The sequence below is a fragment of the Saimiri boliviensis genome, chromosome 8 (assembly GCF_048565385.1).
Source record: "Saimiri boliviensis isolate mSaiBol1 chromosome 8, mSaiBol1.pri, whole genome shotgun sequence".
NCBI classification, from domain to species: Eukaryota; Metazoa; Chordata; class Mammalia; order Primates; family Cebidae; genus Saimiri; species Saimiri boliviensis.
Window position 1 is genome coordinate 107,465,988 of NC_133456.1, and position 13,786 is coordinate 107,479,773.

Sequence of the window (13,786 nt, forward strand, 5' to 3'; positions counted from 1 at the left end):
ATATATATATATATATATATATATATATATGAATCATGACTGTGGTGTTGTAAATTATTAGTGATTTTTAATCAGTAAGCAACCCCTGAGGCTCTCAGAGAGTTTGCTTGTTTGTTTCATTGTTTTTCTAATGAATAAAGAAAAAAAATGTCTCTATGCCTTGGCTCCTTGAATTGCTAACTAGATATACTGTAATAAGGTACTTCCCTATCATTCGCAGTGGAGGAGAGAGAATGATTAGAGGCTATTGAGATGGAAGCCACTGTTCATGGAAATGTTGATTCTCATCAGGCAAGTCATGAGTCTGGAGAAGACGTGGAGAGGGGAAGAGGAAATATGGTATGGGGAGGGGTCACACCTGTACTGCTGATATGCAAACTTGCATAAGCTTGCAAGGGAAGCTTATTTAATCAGCTAGAAAACAAAACACATCATCCATGGTTCCTTCTCTCTCCAGGACCAGCGTACCTTCCATCCAGGCGCCCATCCAGGCGTCCATGCACCCAGCTCTTTTTCAGGTTCTTTATCTTGTCTGACTGTCACAACTCAGGGGTGAGAGTGTAGGGCAGATGGAAGGAAGTGGGGTTAAAGGAGCGCTGAGGCCATGCTGGGAGTGGTGTCAGGTCTGACAGCAGTGATGATGATAATGGTGGTGGTAATGACGGTGAAGGTGTTTCATATGCATGTGGTGCTTTGCAACCTGCAAAACGTTACCACATACATTTTCTCATTACAGAACTAAGAGACTTGTCTGCAGTAATGTACGGTCCACTGAGTTGGCAGGCGGAAAACCTTAGATCTTAGATTTGCTCAGGTATGATATGTAAATCCATGCACGAACAAGCAAATGTATTGTATTGTCACAGGAAAAGCATTGCAAATTTTGCTTCAGATTTGAGTGTCCAGGACTCTTGAAATTTGGCTATGCTAATAGGGCTTGCCCTCAATAACTTCACATTTGAGTGAAAGGGGAGACCATATGTACCTATAATTACATGTAGCCAGAAAGTAAAATATGCCTGGTGGGGTGGCCCACGCCTCTAATCCCAGCACTTTGGGAGGCTGAGGTGCACAGTTCACTTGAGCCCAGGAGTTTGTGATCAACTTGGGCAACACGGTGAAACCCCATCTCTACAAAATACACAAAAATTAGCCAGGTCTGATGGCACGCACTTGTAGTCCCAGCTACTCAGCAGGCTGAGGTGGGAAGATTGCTTGAGCCCAGGAGGTGGATGTTGCAGTGAGCTGAGATTATTCCATTGCACTCCAGTCTGAGTGACAGAGTGAGATCTTGTCCCAGGGAAAGAAAACAAAATATAAATATGATGGGGCAAATGGCTCGAACCAGGCAAGTCTTCATACACTGTTCCGTCGTCGGTTTCATAAATGAAACAGTCAGACTCATCTCCACCTCCTGTTTGCTTCTATCATACTGTGTAGTACCCTGTTTGTTCTACTTATCACATTCCTCCTGGGAGCAGAATTACATACTAATGTTTGCACTTTCTCCTTACCAGCCCAGAAGCTCCGAGATAGTAGGAGCCCTCTGTGCGTGGTGTGTGTGTGTGTGTGTGTGTGTGTGTGTGTGAGAGAGAGAGAGAGAGAGAGAGAGAGATAGAGAGACAGAGAGAGACAGAGAGACAGAGAGAGGAGCAGAGGGGCGGGGGAGAGAGAGAGAATAGATTCCCCACAGCACATTATTGTTTTTTCCAGAGTCAGTAGTGGATAAATATTTGCAGGATTTAGCTGGGCTCCAGCATTGCGGAGGTCTGGTGACCACACTTTGGTGGACAAGATGCATTCTAACTTTAGAGTAGGCAAAACGCCTGCTTATCAGCCCCCCTCATCCTGATTGTGCCTCATCTTCACGCTTGTATGTTTAAAGAGGTCATTCAGCAAGCTTCTTAAAAAGGCCATTGGACCTCTGCAAGTCTCAGTCTGCTTGGCAGGGTGCTGTGTCTCTGAATGTTCTGGAAGGAGGCTTGTCATCCTCTTGTCTTTGGGCAAATGTACTACTCAGGAAGGCAGGGATATATGCACCCCCTTCCTTGTTAATGGGTTTGTCATTATTTCAGCAGATCTAAAATGTTTCAAAGGCAGTGGAAAAGCAGCTGGGGACATTACTTGTAATTGTTTAATATTGTTATCACATTTGCTTACAAGAACAGAGAGGCAAGCTGCCATCCATCAGACGAGGGTAGAGTCATTGACAGTGATCATGGTGCATGCGTTGGAATGTCATGGCAACTGTCCCTTAGTCCCAGACTTGATTACTTCTGCTGCATTCTGGTGATAGCTGAGTTGCTTCATTAACTTCACTTTCTTCTACCTCATTTGTAAAGGGAAGCACCACACAGGGCTTCATGCACTGAGAAATTGACGTTATCACGGGAAGCACTATCTTCTCCCTCTCGCTGTCCTTCTCCAAATGCTGTCTGAAATCATATTCAGTCATGGGTCTTATCGTCGATCACCAAGGAAGGGCTCAGCCAGAGGTGAAAAATGACACATATTTTAAACCTGACTTTTTTTTTTTTTTTTTTTTTTTTTTGAGACAGAGTCTTACTCTGTCTCACTCTGTCACCCAGGCTGGAGTACAGTGGCATGATCTCGGCTCACTGCAAACTCTGTCTCCTGGGTTCAAAAGATTCTCCTGCTTCAGCCTCCTGAATAGCTGGGGCTACAGGTGTGCGCCACCAGGCCCAACTAATTTTTATATTTTTAGTAGACATGGGGTTTCATCATGTTAGCCAGGCTTAAACCTGCCTTTTTACAAGTGAGAAAAATGAGGCCAGGAAAGGTAAGCATGTCGTGTTGGATACAGTCCTGTTTGGTGATCAGTCACCCTTGGGTTCAAATCTTGATTCCACCACTTGTTACAGATTGAGCCGCTTCAATTCTTACTTTTGTTGTTGTTGTTGTCTTTGTTGTTTGAGACAGAGTCTCACTCTGTCGCCCAGGCTGGAATGCAGTGGCACGATCTAAGCTCACTGCAACTTCCACCTCTTGGGTTCAAGAGATTCTCCTGCCTCAGCCTTCTGAGTAGCTGGGATTATAGGCACCCACTAGCACACCCAGCTAATTTGTGTATTTTTAGTTGAGGCGGGGTTTTGCCATATTGCTCAGGCTGGTCACAAACTCTTGACCTCAAGTGATCCACATGCCTCGGCCTCCCACAGTGCTGGGATTACAGGCATGAGCCACCATGCCTGGCCCACTTAAATCCATCTGAGCCTCAGTTTGCTTATCTGTGAAATGGGGGTAATAGCAGCTATCTTGCAGGGCTATTGTGAGAATTACAACTCAGGAAATGATCACAGCACCTGGCACAGAGGTGTTTAGTACCCAGGTACTGTAATTATGTCTAAACTCACAAAAAGAGTTTTTGAGAAAGCTGGAATTAAAATGTCTGTCTCCTGGTCAGGCATGGTGCCTCATGCCTGTAATCCCAGCACTTTGGAAGGCTGAGGCAGGTGGATTATGAGGTCTAGAGTTCACGGCTGACCTGGTCAATATGGTAAATCCTTGTCTTTACTAAAAATACAAAAGTTAGCCAGGCATGGTGATGTGTACCTAGTCCCAGCTACTCAAGAGGCTGAGGCAGAAGAATCACTTGAACCCAGGAGGCAGAGTTTGCAGTGAGCTGAGATTGTGCCACTGTACTACAACCTGGGCAATAGACCGAGACTCTATCTCAAAAAAAACCCCAAAACTTGTGTTTCCTGACTCTAATCTGGTTGGACCACACTGCTGTACTTCAATAAAGAGGTCCTGGGACTCTCAGGGGAGGGTGTTTGTAACACCTGCTCAGGACAGTTTCATTTACTTTGTACCCAGAGACTAGCATTGCACAGGTTGTGGGAAGTATTACTCATGTGAATTAGTGGACTTTTGGTCAAATATTTGCCCTAAACCCAGGTCTCTCTGGCGTTCTACAGAATCCTCTGCATCTTTCTAAGGGACATTGGAGGAGCTGGTAAGTTGCACAGTGAGTTGCAAATAAAATGGCCAGTCTCAGTGTGAAAGGTTCAAGCTGTTACCTAAATGGGGGCGAAAAACACTCCATTTAGATAGCTACGAGCAAACTTAAGTGATCACTGAGCCTACTGGAAACATGCTGTGTAAAGGCTTGGTAACAGTGACAGATATTTGAACTTGAACTTCAGCTCCTGAACAGTTCCATGGCCTCTCCCAGGAACAGGAGTCAAAGCACATCAGGATTCTTGAAGGCTGTGAAAGGTGCATGAGACTTGTAGTGTATGTCAAGACTTTTCCACTGAAGAAGGGCTTTGTGTACAGAGACCTAGAAAGGAGGCCAACCTGGGCCCCTTCACAACCAGAAACAAAGATGGGGAACTGCCCAATTAAGTGGCCCTAGAGATTTACTCAGGAGCTTGCGACTTCTGGAGAAATCCAGTTTTCCTAGGCAAGAAGAAGGCTAGGAGTTATCTGGCCCTATGTGTTCTGGCTTTGTTTTCATGAAGCTATCCCTCCCAGATGGTAAGAGAAATGGAATTATATGCAGCTGCTGAAAACTTCTTCCAGAAACCCAAAGATGCTGGTACAAAGGAAAACTTCCAGGGCAGAGCTGGAATGATGATCAAGCCTGTGCCTGCAGGGGGCCCTTGGGAACAGGACTGGCTCAAACTCACGGCCTCTCAATATATAGGAAATGTTGCAACAGTTTCACTCCAGCTCCCTGCCTGCCTCAGTGACTTCCAAGGGTCTTGCAGCCTTGGTGGTTTTTTTGTTTTGGTTTGGTTTGGTTTGGCTTGGTTTGGGGGTTTTTTTGCAAATAGTTAAAAAGGTTTTGTAATATTGAAATTTTCAGATATATTAAAAAATAGAATAGTATAGTGAAGTTCCTTATATTCATTCCCCGGCTTCTATATTCATGAAATAAGTGCTAGTGTTCTATATCACTGTAGGGTGATGTCGGTAACAATAAGGTACTAATTAGTTTCAAATGGCTAGAAGGAAGATAGTGAATGTTCCCAATACAAAGAAGTGATAAATGTTTGAGAGGATGAATATGCTAATTACCCACATCTGATCACTCCGTCGTATATGTATTGAAACATCACTATAAACCCTGAAATGGTTTGGATCTGTGACCCAACCCAAATCCCACGTCCAGTTGTAATCCCCAGTGTTGGAGGTGGGTCCTGGTGGGAGGTGATTGGTTCATGGGGTGGCTTCTCATCAGTGATTTAGCACCATCCCCCTTGGTTATGATAGTAAGGGAGGTCTTGTGAGACCTGGTCATTTAACGATGTGTAACAGCCCTCCCAACCTCCATGCCATTTGCTCGTTCTCTACCAGTGTGATATGCCTGCTTCCCCTTCACATTCTGCCATGACTGCAAGTTTCCTGAGGCCTCCCCAGAAACCAAGCAGATGCCAGCACCATGCTTCTGGCACAGCCTATAGACCCGGGAACCAATTAAACCTCTTTTCTTTATAAAATACCCAGTCTCAGCTATTTCTATATAGTGATGCAAGAATAGACTAATACACACTCCATGAGTATGTACAATTATTTATCAATCAAAGTCATTTTTTAAGTATAAAAATAAAACCTCATGAGTTTGGTGGCTTTTTAAGACAGAGTAAAAACATGTGTGAATCTGCCAGAAATCAGTCTTGTTGTAATTGATTTTAGCAATGGCTACTTTTAGTCATGTGACGCTTTATATGCATTTTCTCATTTAATCCCCACAACATCCTTTACAAAGCAAGGGCTTTGGTTTCCATTTAACAAATTGAGACGGTGCAGCTTAGAGAGGTTAGGTGATTTGCTCAGGGACAGCCTTGGTAGGGGATGAGCTAAGGTCAGAACCTAAGTCTCTGTAACATCTACAGGCACACTTTCTAACAGTTTACAGTACTAACTAACCGTAGTAGAAAACCGTTCTGTGCTAGACTCAGGCTCGCCATACTGCGACGTAAGCCTTACGGCAACTTTCTCAGGTGAAAACAGTCACTAGCATCCTCTCCATTTAACCAGCAAGAAAACTGAGGCATGAGCAATGTAAGAAATTTGTTAGTTTACAGAGTTGTGGGTGGGAAACCCTAGGTTCAAAGCAAGCCAGAATGACTCCCAAGTACACACTGTTAGCCCTGAAGCCAGTGGTTTTCAGCAAGCGGTCCCTAGAATACTAGCATCCACATGCTCGTAGGCTTGTTAGAAATGCAGATTTTCAGGCTCCACCAGTAAAATCAGAAATTCTGGAGGAGGAGGGAGTGACCTGTTTGAGACCCCTCTTCTGTGATTCTGAGACCTGCTCCAGGGATGTTGCTTTGCCCTTTCACACCTCTCAGTGGCATTTACTCCAGGTAACAGGTGACTGTAACTGATAGCCCATCTCTTAAACTCTTAACTCCTCAAAGCCTGGCATGGGAATAAGCAACATTAGCATCACCTGGGGACTTTTAGGAATGCAAAATTTCCAGGCTCCATTTGAGGCCCACTGAATCAGAATCTGTGTTTGTTTTGTCTTTGTTTTCTGTTTCGAGACAGATTCTCACTCTGTCACCCGGGCTGGAGTGCAGTGACATGTTCTTGGCTCACTGCAGCCTCTGCCTCCCAGGTGCAGGACATTCTCCTATCTCAGCCTCCCAAGTAGCTGGGGCTACAGGTGCATGCCACCACACCCGGCTAATTTTTGTTTGTTTACTAGAGACGGGGTTTTGCTAGGTTGGCCAGCCTGGTCTTGATCATCTCAGGTGATCTACCTACCTCAGTCTCCCAAAGTGCTGGGATTACAGGCATGAACCACCACACCCAGCCAGAATCTGTTTTAGCAAGGTCCCCAGCTAATTCATATGTTCATGACAGGGGTAAGGTACATGACAGGGTGAGGCACAGTGATCTCAGTTACAGCAGGGTGAGATCGTGCCAGGAAACTGCTCTTAAATCCCGCTGCTTCCCAGCCAGGGAGGAGAGGAAAGCTTCTCTCCGACAGCCAGCCAAGGTGCCCACACCTCAGTGCCATGTGAAGACACGTCAGCGAGGAGATATACTTTGCATCTAGCAGGTTGTGTGCTGGGTAAGGCAAGAGTAGCTGCTGTAACAGACCCCTAAGTCTCAGTGTCTTCATGTCGTAAGTGTTTATTTCTCGCTCATGTAATATCACAGCAGCAGGGAAGGCTCTGCTCCCCACAAAACTAGAAGTGTTGCCCAGTTTGTCCCCCTCACACTCCACTAACTGCAAGGGAAGGTGGAAAAGGCACGCTCAGGAAGGTGTGGGCAACAGCCAGCTGTCTTTACCATAGTTCACTGGAAACGTTTAGCTCACATTGTTTATTTATTCATTCGATGAATTAATAATCTACTGAGTAGTGAATAAGATTCACTTACACATCCATGCATTCATGTATTCATTCAGCGAACATTTACTAACAGCTGGTGTATGGAGGAACTTGAAATACCGAAAAGCTTGGCATCTAGAGGGAAGCAATCTGCACGAGTGCTCTGGGAATACAGGAGAAGGTATTGGCTTCAGGCAGGGAACTTAAGGAAGGCTTCCTGGAGGAGGTGACATTGATCTGAGTTTAGACCTAAGAAAGAAAGAAAGTAGGCAGAGTGACATAGGAAGGCTCAAGACTTCAGAACAAAAGCAGTGTGTGTGAAGGGCTGGAGGAACTCAGCCTCGGAAACTGAGATGTTGGTAGGCTGAATGGTGGTGTAAGGGGTGATGGAGGTATAAAGGAATACAGTTCAAAAATGGCTGATTTGCCTGTCTCCTGGAGATGGGGGAAAGTGGACCCATTTTCTGGCCCATCCTGGCAAGAAAAGATGCATATAGCTCTGTCCACACACTTGCCTGCCATCCTCATGCCTTGTTGCCCAGAAAGAAAGGAAGAAAGGAAGAAAGGAAGAAAGGAAGAAAGAAAGAAAGAAAGAAAAGAAAGCAAGCAAATGACATTGAACTTCCTCACTAAAGTGCACTTTGTACATCTGCAAGAATCAAGGTGCAAGCTGCTTCAGATTAACCCATACTTTATAGTCCTGGAACAGCTGTCACCTGCTCTGCCCTGGGGACTCATTACCTGACCGAGGGATATGCGCATTCCACATATTCCCTCAGCCTTGCTTGGCCATGGGCTTTCGGAGAAGCTGGAAGTCTCATCTCCTCCAAATTGTCACCCCCCTAAATATGTCCTTTGGAAGGTCTGTGGGGCAGGATACAAAGTTCTGTCCTTCATAATTAGGGAGTGATTAATTATTTAATCAGAGCAGGTAGTAGCCCACACAATGTCACCCCCTCCAATTTGTTGAGCTATAGGCCCCCATTAATCACACGTCATGACATTCTGAATGCAAAAGGGACAGGTGGATTTGAAGCTTGGTGTTGCAGTAACCTCACTACTGCTCCCTGAGCTGCTTCCAAATGCTGCCAACATGTTACAGCAAACATCACCATCACCAGCCCAGGCTTCATTCCTAGATAAACATTTTAGGAAGGAGAACATAATATCTGCACATTAAGGAATCTCACTCTGTCCCTTCTCCTCCTTCAGGTCCTGGGGTTTGGCTCCACCTGAGGAACCAGGAGCTCTGTTCTCCTGCCCAGCCTGGTTCTGTCTCCTGCGGATCACAGGTTCTTGTACTGCAGGTGGAGTTTCAAGGCTTATTTGAGAGGATAAACCCCTCACTTTGCACCTCTTCTTTCTGTCCTAAGGAGGCTCCTGATAGGTGCTTTTCCAGCACCTCTTCATTCACAGGTGCCAGCAGGGGTAGAAATGAGTCACCCTCTGAGGTGTCTGTCACCCTCTGACATTGAGGGCTCACTTGGCCTGCCATGAGTGCTTACAGGTGACTCTTGTGCCACTTGGAACCACTCATGGCTACCTCCCTGATCCACATGCTCAGTTGGAAACCAAGACCTCCTCCAATGAAGGGTTACTCAGGCCATTGGCATTCTTAGTCCATCACTGGAGAAACATATCTGGCTGGCGGTGCGGAAAGAAAATTCATTAAAAGGTCGGTCACTCAGGAGGTCATGAAATTTCCAAGAGAGCCAGAGAGTTGTGGAGATTCAGGGTTATTGGTCAGTTACATGGTTTGGCTGTGTCCCTACCCAAATCTCACCTTGAATTGTAATAATCCCCACATGTCAAGAGTGGGAGCCAAGGGTAGATAATTGAATCATGGGGGCAGTTTCCCTCATACTGTAGTGAATGTCTTATGAGATCGGATGGTATTATAAATGGGAGTTCCCCTTGCACAAGCTCTCTTGCCTGCTGCCATGTAAGACGTGACTTTGCTCTTCCTTCATCTTCCACCAAGGCCTCCCTCCCCATCCACGTGGAACTGTGAGTCCATTAAACCTCTTTTCCTTATAAATTACCCAGTCTCAGGTATATCTTTATTTGCAGCATGAGAACAGCATAATATAGTCAGAAACTATGCCCAAAGTCCCACAACTAAATATCTGTGCCAGAAAGCAAAAGTGTGTAAATCAAGACTCTGGGCATTCAGGGGAAGAAGAGCCTGCAGTTTCTAATTCTATTTGACCAGTGATTAAAGTTCCTTCCATTAAGTTTCTGCAGAAATTCACAGAGTCTGGGTCCTCCAAAGATGCTCTGACCTCCCACCTTTTCAATGTGCTACCAAGAATGGCTCTGTTTCGCCTAAGGTTGCCAAATGTGGCACTTTAACTCCAGCTATGGAGGCAACATTGAGAGGCCAGAATCTCCAAGGTACTTGTTAAAATTCAGATTCCTAGGGCTCAGCTCCAGAGATTAGGGTTTAGTAGGTGTTTGGTCAAACTGATATGGAGGTTTGCCATTTAAATTCTTTGGCAATTTCATAATCTCTTAAAATATCACCATTTGGCATGGTCTACACTTACTGCTTGGGTAATTTTGCCATCCAGGCCTCACCCCATACTCTAAACAGGATCACAAATCCATAGCAGGGAAAAGACAACCATCCTGGGCTTTCATATTACCCTAAATATGTCCCCATGAGGCACAAGGATAATTTCTGGGGACAGATGAAGACCTCTCTGTACATACAGGTGCCCACATTACCCATGTTGAAATTGTACTGCAATTCACCTCTTCTTGGAGGGCCCACACTCACAAGGACTCCTTTCTGCTCACCAAGAAGAAGGCAAAAGTCCATCAGAAGGCAGGGCCTGAAAGGCACCTAGCTAGCACGTGACAGGCACTCGAGAAATATTCACTGAATGAATGAATGTAGCCAGCTTTTCAAACTCTACTTCCACTCTCCTTCTGCCTTCTGTTTCCCACAGGTGACCAGCCTGTCTTGCTTCTAGCGAACTTCAGCCTTCACCTAGCAACGCTGCCATTTGGATGGAGCCTCCTTTCTCTGCTCATTGTCTGATGCTTTGGGAACCCTGGGCTTAATGAAGCAGGCTGCTAAATGCGAAGGGAGAATCTCAGAGACCCAGAGTCTGCACCTCCATGGCATGAGAACCCCCTATCAACTTCTAGGAAATGGGGCTTCTGCTAGCTCAGAGATAGAGGACACTGGTCCCAGTGATGGGATGCCAGCAGGCTGTTGCTTGTATAATTTCATAAAAAGATCCATCCTCCTTGCTAGGGCCACCTCATTCACTGTTGGAGGCTCTCTCATTCATTCATTCAGTAAATATTTCTTGAGTGCCTGTCACATGCTAGGTGCTGTTCAGGCTCTGCCTTGTGATAGACTCTTGCCTTCTTCTGGATCAGTGGAAGAGTCCGTGTGAGTCTAGGTCCTCCAAGAAGATACCAGACAGAATTTCTTATGAAAGGAGTGTCTTAGGGGAAATGCCAGTGTCTTCCAGGAATAAGCTGCCTTAGGTATCTTTGCTGTACTCCGTCACTGACATGGAACAGCCCACAGGAGGCAGGGCCTCAGTGCGAGCACAGAGATGCATTTCAATGCATAGCACTGGGTCTTCAACCAATGATGATCTCTGCTGCAGGAGATCTGCTAGGGACATTCTCTTGGTGGCCACAGAGCCATTGACCAAAAATAAACCAAGAAAGCACAAGCAAATTTCAGCACCAAGATAGATGTAACATAACAGAAAGTTAAATACCTATTCTTTGGATGGTGTAGGTTTGCTAGGCCAATAGACATTTCCTCTCTTCTGGAAGCAAGAAAGAAATTATGGCAGGTGAAGATAAATTATGTCGGGTGCTGGTTTGAGTTCGCTGTCTTATTTATGGAGGGCCATGGGACTGGGCAAGAATTTTTATTACATGGTGTTTGTTTACTGCTTGTTTATAAAGCTGCTATAAATGGGGTCTTTCCATAGTGACGAAGCTGAGTTTTGTAACTCACTGAGGCTCCTTGTAGCCCCCAGACCCTGTGACTGTAAGCCTTCCCCCACCCCTCTGGCCATCTCTGATGTCAAGCCTATTTTATTTGTAGTGTCAGAACTTGGTGGATGCCAAGACAAGCAAGGGTTGGGGATAACACTTCCTATCTGCTTTCAGCCAAGGTAGAAAACACAAGAGATAAAACACTGCATTATTTCTGTTCAATCCACCCATTCCAATGGGCTCAATGTGATCTTAGCAGAGGAATGAATGCGCACAAACCACCCAGCAGTGTGTGTTCTTTGCTTGAATCCGAGGTGAACAACAAACTGTCATGGCAGTTTTCGGGGTTTCCTAACAGATGCTGCACACATTTCTGGAGTGAAACATGTCCCTGTGTTTCTGTTGGGTCTGGTTACTAATAGGACAGAGTAATGACGCGGGGCATGCAATTTTCATAACCAACCCCTCTATTTGCATGCACAGAAGCTGCAATAGCCCAAGGAGAAAAACAGCCAAGGCACGCATGAGCTGACGTGTTTCTGAATGTTGGTCCTGTTTTCCTGGTGCCTTGAAAATGACATTTGCACACTACTTCTTCAACCATTCATTCAAAGCTATTTATTGAGCGCTTATTATGGGCAGTGCTTTTTTTTTGGAGAATGCTGTGGGGCCAGCAAGGCTGAGAGTTGAGGGTGTGGGCTTCCAAGGAGCTCAGTGGCATTTTAGAATGAAGTCTGTCTTAGTCCATTCGCATCGCTTTGAGGAGAGAGATACCTGTGGCTGGGTCATTTGTGGAAAAAAAAAAAAAAAGGAGGTCTATTCTGGTTCCGCAGACAAGAACCATGGCACTGGCACCTGCTTCTGGTACAGACCTCAGGAAGCTTCCAATCATAGCAGAAGGTGGAAAGAGGGCAGGGATGTCACATGGCAAGAGAAAGCAGGGAGGAATGTACCAGGCTTTTTTAAAACCATCAGTTCTTGTGCATATGAGTGAGAACTGACTCATTACCACAAGGACAGCACCAAGCCTTTCATGAAGGATCCTTTCCCGAGATCAGGCATCTCCCACCAGGCCCCACCTCCAATACTGGGAGTCACATTTCCATATGAGATTTGAAGGGGACAAATATCCAAACTATATCCATGTCCATGAGTAAGGGAGAGAGGAGAACAATTATGTAAGCAATATCCTTACCTCTGGGAAGACGACTGAAAGTCTAGTCACAGTATAGCTAACTAGATAAGAGTAATTATTACTTTTCCTATGTATTTGTGATTTTGTGAGAGCTATAATATAAGTTATAAGAGGCCAACCATGGATGGACTGAGACTTTTGCATTAGCAGTGATCAAGGAATAGCCAGATTTGCCTACACCTGTGGGTGCGATGGAGTAGCCGTCAGTACAGGTGTCTGTTTTCACCTGCAGAGTGACTGCTTTGAATTGAGGTGTGCTGTTAGTATAAAATACACGTTGGATTTTGAAGGTGGGCTGCCCTGGACTGTAAGCTTCCAGGAGATAGGTTCTCCAGTCCCTGGAAGGTACTAGTTGGTCTAAGATGCTTGCTGGGTGGGTAGGCGAGTGACTGTATGGGCAGCAGTAGGCAGTCTTATGTCACTTTGTACCCACTCTTTCTATCCCATCCTTTCTGCTCCTAGGGTACTTCAGTACCTTCTTACGCATCCACTGAGAACTTGCTCTTTGCCATCCAATGGGCAGATGGCCGGCATGGATCCAGTGCTGAACGCGTCAGCATGTGCTGATTCTGATAGCTTAGATGGGATTTTGCAGGCTGAGATGCCTATTGGCGGCTCTGCAGGATTCTGCAACTCCCTGAACGGGTCTTAACACTAGACATTCAGATTTCCTCCCTGTCTGTTACCTCCCCAATGTCTCCAAAAAATGTCAGCTGACCCCAAGGGGGCCTTTGGCCATTCTCCGTTTTATCTGATAGCTGGGGTTTTAGGGAGCAGTTCTGTGGCCGCCATCTCTGCATTGAGTCTTCCTTCACAGCACTCGCTCATTGTCAGCTTTGCGGCTGTCAGTTCCTTCTGCTCTTTTCGGGTCTTCCTCTCCTACTTGACAAGCTGTAAATGAATGACAATGGAAGAAACAGAAAAATGGACTTATTAGAATGATGGCTAAAAATAGAAATAAATCCATTCCAAGGGAAAACTTGAAGAACCGTCCTCCAAATGATGGGCATATGCTTTGCACCATAGGTATATGCCCTTTCCTCTGGCTCTTTCTGGGGTTTTGAAATCAATGGAAGTGAGCCCAGGGACCCCAGCAGACGCAAATGAGGCTCTTTAAGCCCTACCTGTGTCTCGGAAGTAGGACCTGGCTGGGGGAAAGGCCAGAGCTCACCCACAGAGAAGAGAGCCTGAGGAAGATAACCAAAGGAATTGGGAATGAATCCACCTAAATCTGCAGGAAATGAGCCCCAGCCATCTTCCTAGAATCTTTGTTAGAACACGCAGTGGGCGATGACTGACCTTTCAGAGAAAG

The 13,786-nt window shown here is 45.7% G+C and overlaps 1 protein-coding gene and 1 pseudogene across 3 annotated transcripts in view; both read left to right on the forward strand.

The window, feature by feature from the left end:
• Positions 1-13,786, forward strand: part of FRMD4A (FERM domain containing 4A) — a 682,989-nt gene that overhangs the window by 198,823 nt on the left and 470,380 nt on the right. The window lies entirely within an intron of this gene.
• Positions 1-13,786, forward strand: part of LOC141585453 (ferritin heavy chain pseudogene) — a 67,619-nt pseudogene that overhangs the window by 30,683 nt on the left and 23,150 nt on the right.